This window comes from Tupaia chinensis, unplaced genomic scaffold (assembly GCF_000334495.1).
Source record: "Tupaia chinensis unplaced genomic scaffold, TupChi_1.0 Scaffold000175_1, whole genome shotgun sequence".
Taxonomy (NCBI): Eukaryota; Metazoa; Chordata; class Mammalia; order Scandentia; family Tupaiidae; genus Tupaia; species Tupaia belangeri.
The window spans coordinates 661,396-682,557 of NW_006159650.1; the positions used below are offsets into that span (position 1 = coordinate 661,396).

Sequence of the window (21,162 nt, forward strand, 5' to 3'; positions counted from 1 at the left end):
AGTCTAATATTCTGTTTTCCATGGTAGGCTAAATGTAGTTCTGCGCACATACCAGGTGTTCAAGAAATATCAGTTAGAGAAATGGATGGCTAGAGACCAAATTTCGCATGATGGAAGCAATGCCTTCCCCAGAAACAGGGTGCAGTGGCAAGGAGGCTCCAGAGCCTCTGATTCAGCAGGGCCACGGTGGTGGCTCGGGGCTCACCCTGCTCTGGTCTCAGTTAAGCATAGAAGAAGCGTCCTCTCCTCTCGCTCTCCACAGGTGACACAGGTTCCTGTAAACCCCGGCAGGCCCTGCCCTCAATTTCACATCAGCCCAAACAGTCCCAAGTTCATGACTAAACCAATCATTTGCAAGGGAAATGCGATGACCTAAGCTGGCATGAATAAATTAGATTTACTTATCAGCTAAAGGTACTTTCCCCAAAGAGTGGAGCTGAACGAACACAGGGGTATTAGTGGGGAGGACAGGAAGGGAGTAGCCACACCAAGTGACCTGCTGCACAGAAACCCAGAGCAGAGCAAGGTGAGGATGGTCAGGTTCTCCTCCAGGAACAAGGAGACGCCAAGGACCAACAACTTGTGCAAGTCACATGGGCCTGCTGAGATTAGCATTGAGCACCCCCGTCCCTCTCAATTGTCCTGCGCCCTCTGGCTTCCCTTTCCTCTTACGTGTTCATCCCGTATCCCCTTCCACAGGGCCAGAATGCCAGTAGTCCTTGGCCCTAACATAGCAATGACTTACCATGTTACCCATCCCTGGGGATGTTAGGACTTGTTGATGTCCTACAAGTTTTCCAGATCCAAAGGACTTAGTCTCTAATGGTCAAACATTGAGCTAGTGGATATGACAAGTAAGGACAAGAGGATTTACAAGAGTCCCTCAAGGCATTCTCTGAAGGCAGGCTTTCTCCACCTTCACCGAGTAACTCGGAATCCCTGCTCTCTGTGACCAAGTACTCCCGCAGTCCCTCAGGGCCCCATCACTGACTCCCTGCTGACTTCAGTGCCTGGTCCAGAGGAGGTGCAGTATCTTTGTTGAATGAATGAATGCCTTTTTCTGAAGTCTCTCTAGCACAGGGCATCTTAGGAAATGGGATGTTAATTTTTTCTACTCTTATCAGGATGAGTGATGCCTAGCTAGAATCCTTGGCCCCATGGCTGGAAGAAGACAGAATAAACTGAGAATGACCCAGAGTTTTATTACCAAGGCCCTTTTGGTCCCTGGCAGACCAGTGGGCCCTGGCCAGACACTGCTCTGCAGAGGGCCTGAGGACTTTTGTCTTAGTGGACTTCTTCCTATTTTGTCCTGAGGTTATCACAGACCCAGCTTGCCTGTCCAACCCCTTAGCTGCCTGGCCTGCGATCTCAGGATGCCAACACCTGGCCAGCACCACAGCCCCATGCTCCTGGGATGGACCTCCTCTGATACCACGGTGCTACCTTGCCTGAGCCAGCTACTCTCAGTCTAAGGGTGTTTACCTGCTAAGATATCCAGTCTGACAAGCCCCTTATGTCACACGTGTTTCATGTGTGCTTTTTTAGGCCACGTGGTCCCATGACCCTTGTACATGTCTGTCTTCTCTATTAGTTGGGGTAAAGTCAACCTCTATGGTTTTAGGTCACAAAAGCTTATTTCTCTCTTACAAAGAGTTGCAAGTGGGTAGGGCTGTCACTCCACAGTCTCTCAGAAGTGCAGGTGCCTTCTCGTGGGTTGCTCCTGTCCCACCACTATGGTTTTCTTGTCTGCATGACTGATGCTGAGATGCCACCAAGCGAGAGTCCCAGGCAGTGGACAGGGGAAAGAGGATGGAAGGGATGAGAGTTACACAGGAACCAGAAGTAGCACTTTCACCCCCAATTCACACTCCATTAACAGGTTGTGTGTGTGTGTGTGTGTGTGTGTGTGTGTGTGTGTTTTGAGAGGTGTTTTTGCTATAGGGTGTATGCGCTTGCCAGAAAGTGAGAAATCACCCCCTGGGGGGATGGCCACACCGCAATCTCTTCTCCTCCATTCTCCTCTCGGGATCTTGGGCACACACACACACACACACTTAATCCCAGAGTCAAATCTCACTGTAGGAGCGGCTGAGAGGTGCAGGAAGAAGGGCAAGGTGATCCTGGTGGACCAGCCCGATCTCTACTCTTCTCTAACAGACATTTCCTGAGTGCTGGGCCGGACCGCAGCCACTTCTGCCCTGGGGAACTCCTCAATCTGGTGGGGAAGACAATGACCCAAGTGTCAAGGGGGGGGGGCTTTAGTCAAAGACACCACAGAGCAGGTAAATGACTTAACAAGGCACGCACACACGCCTGACTGCTGGTCCCAACAATAAATAAATTTTTTAAAAAGAATTTATTTATTTAGGGATGAGCAGATGTTGTAATGGTTATGTTGCTGGATTCGCATGTAGTTGGCCACTGTTCGAGTTCCAGACCTGGTGGCTTAAAACTCACACAGGGCATGTGTGTGAGCACGTCCAAGGTCCCAAGAGGAGAATAGAGGAGAAGGGATTGCGGCTAGGCCATCTGCCCTGGGGCGTGATTTATTGCTTTTTGTCTTTCTGTCTCTCTCTGTCTCTCTGGCAAGTACACATGCCCAATAGTAAAAAATCTCTCTTAAAAAAAAAAAAGAATTTATTTATTTATAATTTTGTGTTTTTCATCATTGTTTCTCATGGAGCCACATAGCCACTCTGTCCCCTGCAGGTCTGTCCTTCCTTCCAGGCCCCTCCAAAGCACAGCTGCCCCTCAGAGACACAGCCAACAGTGTGTTCACCCAGTCTCCTCATGCCCATGTCTCTTGTGGCCTCATCTTTCCTTGGGCCTGTGGTTCACCATCCACTCAGCTGCTGGACCTCATGACCCAGTTTTAGCCTCGTGGAGCAGCTTCCTCAGTTCCCAGGATAGCAGGTAACCACAAAAATCTCTCTTACTTTCTTTCTCTCTTTTTCTTTCTTTCTCTCTTTTCCTTTCTTTCTCTTTCTCTTTCTCTCTCTTTCGTTCTTTGTTTCTCTTCTTTCTTTCTTTCTTTCTTTCTTTCTTTCTTTCTTTCTTTCTTTCTTTCTTTCTTTCTTTCTTTCTTTCTTTTTTGCTGTAGGGTGCAAGTGATCACCAGAGATAGAGAGAAAGAAAGAGAGGGAAAGTGAGAAATCACCCACCAGGGGCTTTGGCCACACTGCCATCCCTTCTTCTCCACTCTCCTTTTGGAATTTTGGGCACACACACATCCACACCTGGCCTGAGTTTCAAACAGGCAGGCCCTGTATGTGAACTATAGTCAGCTATGTGGTAATACAGCCCCTTACCCTCTATGCCACCTGCTGGCCCCTTATTTTGTGGCTCATCCTTATAAACCATCTATTCCACTCGAGACTATTACTTTCAAAAGAACATGTTATATTTAAAAGAATGCAAGGTGGAGTGACGGTTCACACTATGAGCCAGCTTGTCTGGTCCTGGTGCCTGTGGTCGGGACAAATACCAGGCTAGACATTACTGGGAAAGGGTTTTGGATGATGGACATGTAACCAGTGAACACTGAGTAAAGCAGATTATCATCCATAGTGACTGAGCCTCACCCAATCAGTTGAAGACTTTCAGATCCAAGACTGGGGTCCCCTCAAGGCAGAGGAATTCCTCCTTGAGGGGGTCATCAGACTTAAACTTCAATGAACTCTTCCTGGGGCTCCAGCCTTCAGGTCTGCCCTGAAGATTTTGGACTTGCCAGTCTCCACAATCACAAGACAATTTCTTACAATCTCTCTGCAAATATAAAAGAGGTCATCAAAAAGTTCATGAAAAATACATATTATTGGGACCAGCAGATGGCATAATGGTTACATCAATGGACTCCCACATAGTCCACTGCTGTTTCAGACCCGGAACTGGCGGTTTAAAATTCATACCAGGTGCGTGTGCATGCGTGCCCAAAATCCCGAGAGGAGAATGGAGAGGAAGGGATTGCGGTGTGGCCATCCCCCCAGGGGGTGATTTCTTCCTTTCTATCTCTCTGTTTCTCTCTGTCTCTTTGGTGAACTCACACACCCGTTTGTGAAAAATCTCTCTTTTTTAAAAAATGAATATTATGAAAAAAAATATGCCTGGATTTAAACATTTTTTGCACCAAAATATACTTTAATTCCATTTTCCATGAACTTTTTTGAGTATCGCGCATGTGTGTGTGTATGCACACACATATACACACAAACATATTTACATATATAGTATATTCTGTTGATTTTTGGATAAACTTAAGAAATATATTAAGGCTACCCATTGATAAATGTATTCTTGTCCTCTACATTTCTAAAAGTGCTATTTTCCTCCTTTGACCCTAAGTTGGTGAGTAGCACATAGAAATTTTCCTAATGGGAGACCAGCAGGTGATGTGGTGGTTAAGGCACTGGACATTCTCACATGATCAGCCACAGTTCAAGTCCCAGATCTGGTGACTTGCTTTCTCACTTCCCCACTCTTCCTCTCTGTGTCTCTCTCTGGTCAAATTAAAATAAAATAAATGAATAAATAAAATTAAAATAGATAGTTCTAAAAAAAATCATTTTCCTAAAAATTCAGCCTAGACTTAAACTTCTGGTCAACCCCATAGCCATATTCCTATTTAGTAAAGATAATAAATAATACAGTGCCCAACTTCAACTGTCTGATCTGCTTTAGTATTACATGGTATTTATAGCTGGGTGTCCCCCAAATAAATCTTTTCAAAACTTCACCAGAACTGAATAAACATAGTCAACTTACCTTGAAAGCTCTCCTCTGTCGGTGATTCTGCAGCCGTGCATTATCTCTGCCTCGCCTGAAACACACTTTATCATGGCAAAGTGATCCCTCCTCCATAACGTCGTAGCCTGGAAAGCAGGAAATAGCCTGAGGATGCTTCCTGCTGGCCACTCAGCCACTCTTCTCACTGCCAGAAAGCTCCAGAGACTGCCTGGTTCTTGGCTCTGGCTTGGGCAGCGCTAGGAAGAAAGAGGACGAGGGAGGAGCTTTCCTCAGCTCATGTAGAGCCATCCATAGGGTTCCCATTAGGAACTTCGTTTGTTACTCTGTGACATTAGTTGCATTTATTTTCCATTTAAGTTTTGACACTTAATGTCCATGAATAGGCTGTGGGGCAGGGACACCTCTCCTTTGCTCATTGTAGTCTTTACCTAGAGAGCAAATAAGGATGCAGAAGCCAGCATGGGCTCCACACGTCCTTACCTTTGCTGCTGAGATTAAATTCCGTCAGTCTGTCCCTTGTTGCTTCCAAATGGCTGCTCTTCCCTGATGGGTCAGGCTGGTCACCATCCTCACATGTGCACAGACATGAAATGCTCTCATAGTAAAGACTGGGTCTGGCAGCACCAGGAAAATATGGATACAGCCAAGCAGGAAGTTGCATTCATTCCTTCGACCAAAATGGACCAAGCACTGACACAGCTTCAGGACCAATGCTGAATGCTAGGTAAAACTGAGCCTAGGAGCCAGCACGCATGTGGTGGTTAAGACACTGGACTCCCACATGGCTGAGTGGTGGCTTGCTTTCTCATTTTTCCTCCCTCTGTATCTCTCTCCGGTTAGTGCATGTGTCCTATAGCAAATTAAATAACAACAACAACAACAATAATAATAATGATTAATGAAATTAAATAAATTGTTCTTAAAAATAAAATAAAATAAACCAAGCCTATCCCTGCCCTCCCAGTAGAAAGTGGGTGCGAATTATGGATTTGGGTTTTTTGTTTTGTTTTTTTGTTTTGTTTTGTTTGTGTGCACTCACTGGAGAGAGACAGAGAGAGAAATTGAGAAGTCAGCCTCAGAGGGGATGGCCAGTCCACAATCTCTTCTCCTCCTGCATTCTCCTCTTGGAACTTTGGGCACACACTCGCATGTGCCCAGTGTGATTTTTCAAGCCATCGGGTCCAGGACACAAACCACAAAGTCAGCCATGTGGGATCTAGCTCCTTAACCACTACTCCAGCTGCTGGTCTTGAGTTGGGGCCTTTAAGTCTCAGAATTCTGGCCACAGAGCAAAGATTCAATGCAGATTTTTAGTTGTGTATGCAAGGGAGAACGAGAGAAGGTGGGAGGGAGGGCACGTAAGAGTCAGTCCTGGACAAAAAAGAAAAGGAACTTTAAAACACAAAACTTTATTATGAGGGTCTCCTGCAACCACCTCCAATACTTCACTGAAGGGAAACAGCTCATTTTCTGCTTACCAATTGGTACAATATTGTCTTTCAATGTCTCAAGTCTTCGAATATTCCCCTGCGTAAGACTCCATTTTGCTCAAGAATCGTCTGTCTTAATTTCAAATACACATTTATGCTTCTTGGTCAGAGAAAAAGAAAAAAAACTCTAAACAGACGTTGGTGACCATTTCATTAAACCTGGAGGATGGGGAGGCTCGGATTTCAGACTGTATCTACTCAGGCCCACACTGGGCTGTTACCTGATAGCTTTTACAGAGCGCAGGAAACACTTCCTTTGAGCATGACATAGAAAAGCAGGATCAAATCCTTCACTGTCATCGTGAGAGAGAATTAATAACGGCCTAAAAAGTCATCCAAAGTGAGGGACCTCTCTCTCAATGAGAGAGACTCTGTTTAAAACACTCCATGCCAGTAAGAGAGTTTCCTAAACAGTTTATTTTAGGAGCACACCCCAAGAACACTAACTGAATTACCTTTCGCCTAATCTGCCAGAACCCTTGCACCAATTTTGTTTCTCTACTTACTGTTTGCTTAACCTCGCAAGGTCAAAACTTCATTCATAGCAACAGATGACCTACTAGTTCAAAGTGCCTGCGTCATAAGCCTCGCTGAAAGCACAATTTTATTCTTGTTCCTACACACTCGTTAGGCTCTTCTGGAGGCATTTCTTGGGAATCTTTGTCTGCCCTGGTGGAAGGCAATTCACTGTGCCATTGAAGCACTGCCCTACCAGGAAGCCCCCTTTGCTATGTGCACAAAACCAGGATGAAGACATAGTGGCAAGACAGAAGACCTACTGGTCCCAGAAAACCCAGGCGACAAAGTCACAGAAGCTTCTTTAAAAAAAAAAAAGAACACTCACCCACACTCTGTAAGTTCCAGGGAATAGTCTTCGGCCATGAGAAAAATGAAGTTCTGGCACATGCTACAATGTGGATGAACCTTACAGATAAGCTCAGCGGAGGAAGCCAGATGCAGAAGACCACATGTTGTGTGATTTCATTCATTAAAATAGCCACAACAGGCCAATCCAGAGACAGAAAGCAGATCAGTGGTTGCCAGGGGTTGCGAGGAGAGGGGATGGGGAGCACTTGCTTAATGGTATGAGGTTTCCTTTGGAGCTGATAAAAGTATTTCAGAGCTAGGGGGTGGTTGGATAATAAATGCCACTGAATTGTTCACTTTAAAATAGCTGGTTTTATGTTGTGTAAATTTTACCTCAACACACACAGGCTTACACACTCATTACTTGTAACCTTATAGGAGACCATGATTTTTTAACCTTTTTTTTTTTTTTTGAGTTTATTTCCTTTCCTTCATGAACAAGGCAAGGTAGGGGGTAGAGGGAGACAGCACCCAAAACAGGGTCTTTTTTTAAAATAATTATTTATTTATTTAATATTTTATTTATTCATTCACTTTTTAAAAATTTGACTGTAGAGAAACACACACACACAGAGAGAGAGAGAGAGAGAGAGAGAAAGTAAGCCACCACGTCCACGACTAGAACCATGGTCGGCCATGTGAGAGTGTCCAGCACCTTAAGCACTACACCACCTGCTGGTCCCCCTCCCTTTTTTTTTTTAATTACAAAACAAAAATTGGCAGGGTCAGCAGATGGAGTGCTGGACTCCCACATGGCCAACCACAGTTCAAGTCCTAGACCTGGTGGCTTACTTTCTAACTTTATCTCTCTTTCTCATCAAATAAATAAATAAAGTTAAATAAAAATAATTTTAAAAATTGTCAGAGGGCATGTGTAATCAATCACCAGAGAGAGATCAGACCAGGAGAGAGGGGAAGGGAGAACGCATCCCTCAATGGGGCATGACCATGCTGCAGTTTTTCTCTGCCATCTTTCCATCCCGGTTTGGGCACACACATGCACCCAGAATGTCTTCAAGCTGCTGCGGCCAGGATCCAAACTGCTGGGTCCTACTGGCAGTCAGCCATGTAGGATCCAGCTCCCTTAACCACTGGGCCAGAAGGCTGTCCCTACAACAAGGGGGGGTCATCATGCGGTGGCCCACTCTCAACCCCAGCCAGCTCCAGATCAGGACACACTTGCCCAGCACATTCAGGGAGCCCCCAGATGGAAACCCAGAATCTTCCCATGTGAGTCAGCCTCACAGCGTTGTACTATCACTGTGTGCCATCTGGAGCTCAATTTTAACCTTTGAGTTCACTTCTGTATCTCTTGCAAGTTGTATTTATGTTTTAAAAAACCAACCCCTTGGTGGGAACCAGCAGTTAGCGTAATGGCTATGTCGCTGGACTCCCACGTAGTCGACCGTGGTTCGCGTCCCGGACCTGGTGGCTTAAAACTCACGCCGGGCGCGTGTGCGTGCATGCCCGAGATCCCGAGAGGAGAATGGAGGAGAAGGGATTGTGGCGTGACCATCCCCTCTGGGGAGTGATTTCTCGCTTTCTGTCTCTATGTCTCTCTCTCTCTCTCTCTGTCTGGCGAGCGCACGCGCCCTATAGCGAAAAACCTCTCCAATAAATAAATAAATAAATAAATAAATAAATACATAAAACCCCTTGGGGCAGCATAGAGGTTAAGGCACTGAATCCCACATGACCAGCCGAGTGTTTCCAGTCCTGGACCCAGTGGCCTGAAAACAACCAGGTGCATGTGTATGTGTGTGTGTGTGCCCAAAATCCCGAGAGGAAGATGAAGGAGAAGGGATTGAAGTGTGGTCATCCCCCCAGGGGGATGACTTCTCACTTTCCCTCTCTAGTTCTCTCCAGTAAGCACACCTACAGCAAAACACACATATACATACATACACACACACCTAAATATAAGTAAAAATATAAAATAAATTTTCCAACAACACACAGGCACATTTCTAAATTTTAATCATTATTTTTGTTGATGGGGTAACACCTGGTATAGGGGGCCGGCCCAATATCCAGTTCTCTGTAGCAGAGTCATACACTGAAAAACTTTGTTAGGGGTGATTTGCCGGGCTTAGGAGTAATGCACAGCCTGTCGGCTGCGGCTGTAGCTAGGCGGTTCAGTTCCAGACTGCGGAAGCTCGGGGCACTCGGGAGCCCACTACGCGGTTGGCATACCCGCTGCGCGCACGAGCCAGCACTATGAGAAGCCGCTTAGAGGAGCAGACAGAGTTCCTGCCGCCAAGCCAGTCCCGACATGGAGGAGAAAGAGGAAAGGGGGATGAAGCAGGGGCTGAAGGAGAAAGAAAAGGTGGACCCTCGGATCCAGGGAGAACTGGAGAAGTTAAATCAATCAACGACGGGAGACTGAACTTGACGCGCATCAGAAGTTCCACTCTGTTCCGGTGGAAGTTGGTCAAGCTGGACGAACTGGTGAGGAAATCAGCAAAGCTATGGACAATTCGAAGCCCTACTGGGAGGCCGGAGGGCGGCGGGTAGGCTCAGCTGGAAGCTCAGAAAGCCACTACGACTTCCACAGGGCCACAGAGGCGCTCCCCGCACCTAGGAGGGCATCTCCCTGGCCGAGCAGCAGCTGCTGGAGGACAACGAAAGGCAGTTTAGACTTGGCAGGAAATGCTGAGTCACGCCACCCAGAGGGTCATGCAGGCGGAACAGACCAAAACGGGGGTGGGGGGTGGTGAGCTGGTGCAGGAGGAGATGGCAGCCGGGTACGCGCTGCCATGGGCCGCGTGCAGCAGCTGCAGAAGACACCCAAGAGAGCAATCCGGGAGTCCAAGCCTTATTTTGAACCAACGCCAAGTACTATGTGCAGCTCGAGCAACTGAAGAAGACGGTGGACGACCTGCAGGCCAGACTGACCCTGGCAAAAGGTGACTGCAAGAAGTCCCTGAAGACCCTGGAGATGGTTTCAGATGAGGTCCATGAGCCGCAGCGCCCCACTGCCATGGGCCTCGGGGCTGCAGTGTCGGGGCTGAGAGCAGCACGGTGTCTGTGCAGGACCTGCCGGGGAGCAAAGCTGAGCCAGACGCTGTTTCTGTGGCCTTGAAGCCTTTGAAGATGGCAACTGTAGCAACTTGGTATCTGAAGATGATTTGGAAGCCCAGTCTGTATCCAGCTTCAGTTCAGGACCAAACAGCCAGTGGGAGATGCCTGACCACCTACCTGCAGTCGGGAGGCGGGGCATCCTGGACCTACCCAGCCCTGTGTCCCTGTAGGAGCTCCGGTGATGTTCCCCGGTGCTGGGCTCTGAAAGTGAATGCACTGGGACCTCATCCCCGGAGTGTGAAGTAGAACGACACTACAGGCAAAAGAGGCAGAGAATAAAACGAGTGACAAAACTAACAACCACCGGGGTCTCAGCAACAGCGGTGGCAGTGGCAGCAGTGGTAAGAGTCAAAACAGTACTTCCCTAGGCCAGGTCTTGGCCAGCTGGGTGAAGCAGCTGTCCCTCCAGTACTCAAAGGGAAAGGATGGGATTATTGCAGACATATAATTGGTGCAAATTGGCTGGTCCACCCAGGGCCCTGGCCCAAGTGCATATTAATATTTACACGTCAAACTGGAGGAGATGGTGCCAATAAGCAGTGAATATATGCCAAATCCTATGCGTGTAAACTGCACTAAGGAGGTTTCAGTGACCTTGAGGGCTAAAGATTTTTCTTCTGGGTAAGAGCTCTTTAGGCTGGTTTGTTTTTCAGAGTAGACGTACTGCTGCAGGTGGACTGTGACCAGGTTCACAGCCTTTGTGGGACATCCCCTGGAATGGCACTGTCTGAGCAATAACTAGTTCCTGTGAAAGAACCTGAGAAGAGGGGGCAAAACTAAGCTGAGGGCAGTCATTTGCTTCTCTAATCCCTTTTTTTGTCCTCAATTTGGGAAAAATTGGAGATGTTCTCTGTAATTTAAGTACTCTCCCAGAGTACTTAAATGAAAAACAAAACCAAAAATCTACACACTCACAACAAAAATGCAAGTAGTTAGAGCACACCTTTTTACCCAGTGAAGGCTACCAAAATAAAAAAATAAAAATCCAAGAACACAATTTATTTTCTTCACCTCTGGTGTTCAGAGAAGGCTTTCGCAAAGTGTGTATTTTGGAATACCTATTAAAACCCTTTTCTAGAAAGGTCTCCATGAACTGCACTTTTTGGGGTGGGAAAGGAGAATGCTAATGGAGGGATGGCAGAGAGGGGATGGCGGGGAGCAGGGACACAGCATAGCAGGGGATCGGTGGCTGTGGGAGAGAAGGTTCTGTAACATAGGCCTTACCTTGTCAGCCAAGGGGATTTGTGCTAAGAGAAGTGCATGTGAAGAACTGCTACTTTTCGTAGCCCGGACCCGGTGGCTTAAACTCACGCACACGCACCCGGCGAGAGTTTAAGCCACCGGGTCCGGGACGCGAACCATGGCCGACTACATGGGAGTTCAGCGACATAGCCATTACGCTAACCGCTGGTCCCCCAAAAGGGATTTTTTTTGAGAGGTTTTCTCTATAGGGTGCGTGCACTCGCCAGACAGACAGAGACAGACAGAGAGACAGAAAGCGAGAAATCACCCCCCGGGGGGATGGTCACACCACAATCCCTTCTCCTCCATTCTCCTCTTGGGATCTTGGGCATGCACACACACGCGCCTGGCGTGAGTTTTAAGCCACTGGGTCCGGGACATGAACCAAGGCCGACTACGTGGGAGTCCAGTGATACAGCCATTATGCTAACTGCTGGTTCCCCCAAAAAGGATTTTTAAAGGGGAAGTGGTCATGTTGGAGGGACCCACATGCTCTTGTGCCCCACATAGCAGTTGGTCATTTCCTTACAGATCCACAGAGACTTGGATTGTTGCTTTCAGCTGTGGCTGGGTCAGCTGGACCTGATCATCCAGGCAGGTGTTTATACCTTCCCCGCACATTTGCCTCTTGGGGTGCAATCTTCAGGCCTGGTCTTTGCAGAATCTCATTAAAATCATCATTAGTTTCTGTAAGGGGAAACATTAAGCAAGGTCAGTTATTTAAAAGGCATTTATTGTGCTAGGTTGGACATGGAGTTACTTCAGTTCCTCTTACAGCTCAGCTGCAGAAACTGCTACCATCTTTTTGCCAGATGGCTTATGACTTTGTTCTCATCCACTAAAAGAAGAGCTCAGTATCATTGTGATGAGCAACAATAAATTGCCATCCTGGATGGTATTTATGCACACGTTGGACTCTAGCGAACACTTAGCTACATTATCTCATGTGATTATCATTATTATTACAGTTCTGTAGGGGAGCGACAAGGTTATCAATCACATTTTATTAACGCTGAACTTATGTGATCCGGAGGTAACTACTTTGACTAGGTGACCCCACTGAGTAACTCCACATGCTGAGTCTAATGCAGGTCATTGAGACTTCGCAGTCTGCTTATTTTCAGAAAAAGGAAAGCAAAATGGTACAGTAGATGGAAAACGCTGGAACTCTTCTGACTTAAATTCCTTTGGCATTCACAGAATCCATGTTGTGAAAACACAGCGATCTGGCTCACTGACTTCAGCCCTACCCCATCCCACTCCACCACCTCCTTTTGGCTCGGACTGCATTAATGCTTCTGGATGCTTTCTTTGGCTCACTCCCAACCCAGCCCATCCCACCCATATTCATTTCTTTCCCTGCCCTAGGTCCAAGTACCCACAATCTTCGATGCTCTGGGTCATGAGTTGAAGGACTCATTGCTATAAACTTCAGAGGAATAATGGCCTATCGTCTCCCCTTCCCATTTCCTGCTTCTTCCTGCAAGCCCAACTCTAGCCCAAGAGCAAACCATAGATTCTGTGTCTACGTCAAAAGGTGGCCTGGGTCTTGTGGCATGTCCTCACCCCAGCTTCACACAGCAGCCTTCTCCTCTTGGCACAAACATGGAATTAAGTTTGCCTCCCAGAGGCCATGGTCCAAGTGTAGCCCAATGTCAGAATCAGGTTCCACTACCCCTCTCTCCCAAGGAGATGGGCTCTCCACTGTGCCATTCAAGAGCCAGTCACCTCAGGGGAGACTGCCAAAGTACCCATCCAGGAAAGTTTAGGGAGTTGGATAAAAAGGATCCCCAAAAGAGAATCATGATGAGTCTTCATGCCAAAGTATTTGACACCTGACTGGACCCACGTGGGTGCACACATAGGGACATTGTCCTTCTATTGGCCTTTGTCATCCAGCTCTCTCTCCTCAGATCTGCCCAGTCTTCTCATTTCCAATAACATCCCCCTTTTTCCGATTTTAAGCTCCCCTCCAAAGCTGTATCTCTTCCCCCACTGATGTCTCAAATCTCAATCAAATAAAAAGACATTCCTTATCCGCAACAGCACTCTTCTTCACCCCAACACACACCTGACAGCTGACAAGGGTGGACAGCTTTGTTTGTCAGTTAGTGGAGACCAATGGCATTTTTAAAAGGTTACTTCTCTTACAGTAAACTGTGTAGCCCAGGGACAGTTATTTTGTGAGCTTCTTTATTCATGAATCCTCACTCTTCTTCCAGGATTGATGGGTGACAGCTGCTCACTCTGGGCCCCTCTTATATATATTTACAGTAGTCTTCGAAGTACATCCTTAATCAAAGGGACCATGACTCTTTGACACATCTTTGGAATATTACTGAGAAACTCATTAAAATGTTAATAGCTTCTGTCCAGATGTATTGATCTTGATGTCAACTATTCTTGGAATAATAAATAAAGTTGATTTTTAAAATTTTATCTTGCAACCATGTTGAGTGATAAGTGAGGCAAGGAATGTCTGAAGGGGTAAAAAGTCACCTTGGAAGCCTTCAGCCAAACAGGAATCAAATAAAGAAGGTTCTATCAAGCTCCAAGATGAAAAATGTTATGGCAGATAGAGTTAAGCTCAAGCTCAGTACTGGGAGGGGAAAATACTCTAAATCCATGGCCCATGTTTTGTTTTATTTTTTCCAGGATGTTTCTAAGTAAGTCAATCAACAATGGCAATTTTGAACCAATAACATGTAAATAGCTCCTGCCTTCCCCAAGTGGGGTCATCGATAACTCTGGACAGTTTCAGTTTCCCATGACAAACGTCCAGGATGGGTTTCCTCTGGCTTCTGACAATCTGCGCCTTGCTTACTGGTTTCTGCCACATTGACTTTTCTACCTCTCTGACTCTTGAACACATCAAGGTCACTGCACCTTGCTTATTGGTTTCTGCCACATTGACTTTTCTACCTTTCTGACTCTTGAACACATCAAGGTCATACCTCATTGACCTTCTGTTCTTGCTCTTCTCTCTGCCTGCCTGTGATGCTCTTCCAGCCTCAGATGGTCGCAAAGCCGTGAAAGACTGGCATCTTCCTGCCTTCCAGCTCTCAACCCAGCTGACACTCCTGAAGAGGCTTCCTGGGTTTCTCAATGATGCAGCCAGACCCAGCCCCCACAGGAAACCTTCTCCATGGGAGACCTGCATGATTTCTGGATCACACATGCCTCTCTGAGGGCATCCTTGTTACTTATTGACCTGCATTTTTATGTTCTGGTCTCCTCTCAGGAAGATGGGTGGGCATTAGGTCTCTATCTTATTCCATTTGAGATTTTTCTTCCCCAGTGACAGAGGGTACAGGCACATGCACGAGAGAAAGTGCGAGAGAGAGAACACCCACCAGTAGAGCCAGTCATATAGAAACCCTTTCTCCTCCAATTCTCTATCCCATCAGGGTTCTTAACACAAGTATGGACATGACTTTTGAGTTGATGACTAGGAGGGAACTCACACCCTGATCAGCAAGGTGGAATCCAGCTTCTTCTACATAGTGCCTAACCACGGCATGTTATCTTATCTATATTCTAGCTCATCCCACTGCAGCCCAGCACCTAGCTCTATGTTGGATACATAATAGGCGCTCAGTAGATAATGGTTGAAGAAATGAATGAAAAGTCACCTAAAACAGCAAAGGGATCCTAGGATTTCCAGAAAGAACTAGCTGAAAAAAAATTCTCTCTCAAGAGAAGAGAGGAGAGGCAGAGAAGAGACAGCTGTGGGTCTCCATTCCTCAGTAGGAAATGCCTTCTACGTGGAAGATGAGGAGGAGGATGCAGTTTGGATGGGTATTAAACCTCCAATTACTACCTGGAGCTCAGTTAAATGGGGAAAATCCTACATATGAGTCCACTATTCAGGGCCTGAGTCCCATGGTTTTTTGAGGACACACTCAAGCACTAAGTCAACATTTTCAGAATGAATACCCCGAAACCAGGGGCACCAACCACTGACATACCACTTCACTCTCTCAGGCCAGGGCCGAGCCCTGGTAGGAACATTATTATCATTCCTGACGATTCGCCATCCGGCCTGGCTGCTCTGATAGCCCTTCAATGGGCCCATTCAGATAGGGCCCCGTTTTGCATATTATTCTTAATAAACATTCATAGTACAAGCCATAATGGCCCTTTCAAGGCTCCTGCTTTGAGCGCGTATTAACAACAGAGTGCCTTTGAGTACTTACATGCAAAACTACACTGGCCACCCTGTTGATATGCAGCGTACATATTTATAAATATTTATCACCGAGTCATGGCTGACATTTCAAAATGCTGCATTTGAACTAGACCTCGTTTTTTTCTGTCTCTCAAGCTGAGAGGCCAGACAAGGTTAATTAATCCAATTTTGCCTAATAATGTGCAGCGTAATGGTCTCCATGCCCTGGTTTATTTGTCAAGGGGAGGGGGGGGTGCTCCAAGGAAGGCCTCAGTGACTCAGAAAGGAGGGCTTTCCCAACTCCAGGCTTGATCTGGAGCCAGCCTGGGCAGTGGAGACGTGCCCACAGCACCTTTTGGGGAAGTAGGAACGAGGAGCAGCCAGTCATGAATGAGATCCAGGGTCCGGGCTGGGCTTATCCCATGGGGAGGTGATACAGTGGTAAAAGGAGCTCCTCTCTGGATGCTATCATCCCTGCTCCCTGCCCAAACCCCTGGGAGATGCTCTCATTACTCAGAACTGACATTCTGAGCACTCCGATGAAGTAGACTAGAATCCCTTGCTCTTAATGCAGTGGTGGATATGTGATCCCTTGCACCAGGATCTAGGGCAAAGCAAGCATTGGATCTGATAAGGACTAGCCAAGGGAACCAGCAGTTAGCGTAATGGCTATGTCGCTGGACTCCCATGTAGTCGACCGCGGTTCGCGTCTCGGACCCGGTGGCTTAAATCTCACGCTGGGCGCGTGTGCGTGCGTGCCCAAGATCCCGAGAGGAGAATGGAGGAGAAGGGATTGCAGCGTGACCATCCCCCCTGGGGGGTGATTGCTCGCTTTCTGTCTCTATGTCTCTGTCTGTCTGGCGAGCGCACGCGCCCTATAGCAAAAACCTCTCAAAAAAAAAAAAAAAAAAAAAAGGACTAGCCAACAGAAACAGCTGGTCTTCAAAAAGTGATGAAGCACGTGATGCCGACAATCGGTCTTCTTGAATTAGGTTGATTTCACAACCACCATGCTCTGAAGACTCCTTTGCAAATCTGCTGTTTCATAATTATTCCAACAAGGGCCTCCTGTTTTGTGCATTTTGAGTTAAGACTCATCTCCTAATTTTTAAAGATGGAAGACATTCTAATCCAAGACAATATTTTTTTTTATGACCGACGGCATGTGTATGTACATGAGATGAAGTATGGGGGGTGAGGAGAGATAAAGCACTCTCCAGTGGGACCTGGTCATGCCACAGTCCTTTTCTTCTCCATTTCTCCATCCTCTCGGGATCCTAGGCATGCATGCATATTTCTGGCATATTTTTCAAGTTGCCAGGGTCAGATCTGAACCATGGTCAGCCATGTGAAATCCAACTCCCTCTGCACAACTGTACCACTGTGCTATAGGGCTGGCTCCAGGAAATATTTTGAAAGAAGGTTGCTATGGTTTGGATAATGGTTTGTCCCCTAAAGATTCACGTTCTGGAGATTTTGGTCTCCAGTGTAATAGCTTTGGGAGGCAATAAGACCTTTACGAGATGGGTCCTAGTGGATTGGCACCAACCAATCAGCTGGTGAATGGAGAGACAAACGGGAAGTAGGAATTTTGATTCCTCTCTTTGTGCATGGCTGCCTTCCTCTCTCTGTTAGGCACGTTGCTATAATATGTGGAACCAGGGGCCGGCCAGATGCCAGCCCCAAGTTCTTAGACAAGAAATTTACCAGAATCATAACCAAATAAACCTCAGTTTATTTATTTATTTATTTATTTATTTATTTATTTATTTTTACATTTTGCAAGAGGGTATATGTACTTGTGGAAAGATAGAGACAGGAGATGGGAGGAATTAGAAAGCACTCTCCATGGAAAATGGTCACACTGTAATCCTTCTCCTTCATTTCTTCCTCCTCTTGGGGTTTTTGAGTATGCATACACATGCACCTTATACGTTTCTCAAGCCACCGGATCTGAAAATCAAATCACCCTGTCACCCATGTGGGATCCAGCCACCTTAACCTCTACCCACTAGCTGGCCCATAAATCTCTATTCTTTTTAAATCACCAGTCTTCAACATTTTTGTTTAGCAACATAATTGTGGACTAAGACAGAGATCTTAAACTAGATCTAGATTCTCTCAACTCTAATACCCCTGCTGTACTCTATTCAACTCCAGATTGGGACTCAGCTTTGACTCTAAATTATGGATGTCTCTCTTTCCCCTGCAAGAGCTCTCACTTAAGACTCCTGTTTGCCGGGGCCAGTAGGTGGTGTGTTGATTGACTGAGGTGCTGGATTCCCACATGGCTGACCAGGATTTGAGTCCCGGACCTGGCAGCTTAGTTTCTCATTTCCTCTTTCTCTCTCTCTCTCTCTGTCTCTCTCTCTCTCTGTCACTCTCTGGTCAAACTAAAAACAATAATAATAAGTAAAACTTAATACACATTTCTTTTTTTAAAAAAATCCTGTTTGCCAGTTCCTTCTCTCCATTTCTCCATCTCCATGTGGCCTCCCAGGTGACAGAACAGAGCTCCCAGATGGCTGCTCAAAGTTCATCCTACTTCATCACTCTAGACTTGCTACTGTCCAGTTCTATAGGGCCAGGACAATTTTCCATCCTATACCACCCTTCACCCCACTCACTTTCACTCTCTTGTCCCCTCCATGAAGCAAGCTTGGGCAGCCAAATCCTAACATGGCAGTCCATTTAACAGTGACTCAAACAAAACCTAAGTAACAAAATGAATCTACTTTAAAACAAAAACAACAAAAACAGGGGCAGGACAGTGGCACAGCAGTAAAACGCAATGCTCTGCAAGGCTGAATCACATGGGGAGCTCTAGGTTCTTCTGAGTTCTCATCTGGAGGCCTCTCTGAATATGCCAGTGCATGCATGGCATGCAGGCCGATGATCTGGGGCAGGCCTAGGCCAGGGCAGCAATCATGGCATCAGGACCTGCTGGAGGTGCTATCTCTCCCTCTGTGTCTCTCTTGCATGCACAAGCTCTGAAATAAAGAAAAAAGAAACTAAAAAACATTAACAAATGAGGTGCAGACCAGAGTTGGTTTAGATTTTAGAGAACCATTACTGTACATTTTCCTGTATGCCACGGACTTGTGTCAGCACCTGGAGCTTCTGTTGGTGGTGTTTGAGTCACAGAGTCTTACTCAATGTCCCCTTGCTAAGTATACTCACTGTGTTGTATTTACTTCTTCATACCACATGGCTCAGAGCCAAGAAAGAAAGCCCAGATTTGCTTCCTAATATCTTGGACAAGTTACCTAATTTGGCTAAGCAATTGTTTTTTTAACTATGAAATAGGGTAGATGAGTTAGATAAGACAGTTTAAGAAAGTACCCAGTATGTGACTAGGCCACAGGAAGTTCTCAAAAAATCTTATTGAATCAGTGACCAGTGATGTAAAATCTAGAAATGCATTTATTTCTGTTGTTTACAATGGGATTAAATAATACCTTAATAGCTCTAGCAACTAAACCTTCAAGTTCCTAGAGTTAATGAGCATTTATCAACATGTGAATGCATCCATGTTTGTCTAAGCAAACATCCTTCCACTCCTGGCCTCGATGGTACTTTACTTATTTCTTTGGGCATGTATCTTACCCCTGGACCTTCCTACCAGCCTGGAATCTCCCTGATTACATATGTAATTAATGCTCCACATGTGATTTGTCCTCCTAAGCCCTAAGCTTAGGAAGCACTAATAAATATTTATGAACTGACCTTTGAATGGTCCTATGTACTAGACATGCGCAATATACCCCTCAGATTCTCCTAGTCTCTCCTTGGATCTTCAGCTGCTGAATCTATCTCAGTGGCAGACCTTGGGCTCATGTGGTTCTACTGCCTGAGGCCAACCAGATCCATACCAAGTCTCTGGCTCCTTCTGACCCTTAGTGGCTCGGAAGAAATCAACATCATAGGGTGTGGGACCTGACTTCTCTGTGACTGGAGAGGGAGCTGGATGAGACATGCATCCAGGGGAGTTAACTCCCCAGTGAGTGAACTTGGGCCAATGGGGCAGGAGATTACAGGAATCTAGACAGATAAATGCCTTCTCTTTCTCCCTCCAATGGACTACACTTCCACACAGGTGTTCCACATAGCCCATCTGGAGACATCTGTCTCTGTCCACATGGCTTGCTACCTCATTTCCCATCTTCCTTGCCTCAATTGTCCTTTCCCTCCCTCTCACTGCCCTGAAATGTCATCTCCCAAATAAAACATTTGTACTTAATCCTTACCTCAAGATCTGTTTTCTAGGGAACTTGAGCCATGACAGGTCATTAGAAAGATGCACAAACTGAAGAACATTGAGGAAAAAGATTTCTTTAAAAACAAAAAAATATATAGAAAAAATTAGGGAGAAAAATAGAAAAGTAAGACAGTTGTGGGACACAGAAATGGTTTATTATCTATTGATGATAACATGTGTAGTATTCTCGACTAGACTGGTCTGAGGTGTATTTCATGTTCGGTAAATTCTCTCTACAAGCTAAATGATGTATAGCAATTGAATGTATAAATTAAAAAAAAATAATAATAAATTGTAATGCAAAAAAAAGAAAGAAAAAGAAAAGAAAAGAAAAGAAAACTTTACCAGCTGTTGCATGCCCTTGCTGGAGAGATACATAGAGATAGAGAGAAAAAGTAAAAAAGTACACACACCCCCCTTTCATCTTCCTGGGAGCACTGGAGGACGTTCCCTACTAACCTCGTTGCGATATGTGGGAACTGTGTGGAGAAGGGATATCCCAACTGCGTAACACCTGCTTGGAGAATGGATCCTTCTTGCGGAACTTCACAGGCTGTGAAGTGTATAATGAGTGAGATTTTATACTGATCACAAATAAATCCTTGAAAGAAATAGTAACCTACGACCATCTGTGTAAGAATTGTCATGGGGACCAGCAGTTGGCGTAATGGCTTTGTTGCTGGCCTCCAATGTAGTCAACTATGGTTCGAGTCCCAGACCCAGTGGCTTGAACTCACCCCAGGCATCTTTGTGCCTACGTGCCCAAGATCCCGAGAGGAGAATGGAGGAGAAGAGATTGTGGTATGGCCATCCACTCTGGGGGGTGATTTCTCGCTTTCTGTCTCTCTGTCTCTCTCTGTCTTTCTGGAGAGTGCATGCACCCTATAGCAAAAATCTCTCCAAAAAAAATAAAAGAAGAATCGTCATGTAATATCTAGGCATGCATATACATTCAGTATCATGGGTGAGTGTCAGGAATATACCATGCTGTGTCTGTTATGTGGCAAAGCTGGAGATCCAATCAGTATTCTCCCTGACGATTCCCGACAGGTGACACTGTTATCCTAAGGACCTTTCTGCAGTTGGATTGTAACTATGTTGGATTGGTTTACAATACAGCAAGCTGGATGGTTTGACCTACTTAATTTATAATGAAAATTCTTTGCATTTTTTTCTTAGACTTACCTAAAGAAAAAGTAATTTAAGGGATTGTTATTCTCTAGAGCTGACCTCTTCTGCTAAGGCTCTCAGTTCACATCAGTACAGACAAACTGATACATCTTTGTTAGCAGTTATGTGGCCAGAAAATAACT

General features: G+C 45.9%; 2 pseudogenes; both read left to right on the forward strand.

The window, feature by feature from the left end:
- The first annotated feature begins 9,326 nt into the window (after positions 1-9,326).
- Positions 9,327-10,680, forward strand: LOC102474917 (SH3 domain-binding protein 5 pseudogene; annotated as a pseudogene).
- Positions 10,681-17,114: 6,434 nt separating this feature from the next.
- On the forward strand, positions 17,115-20,917 carry LOC114007437 (protein Churchill pseudogene; annotated as a pseudogene).
- The last annotated feature ends 245 nt before the right edge of the window (positions 20,918-21,162 follow it).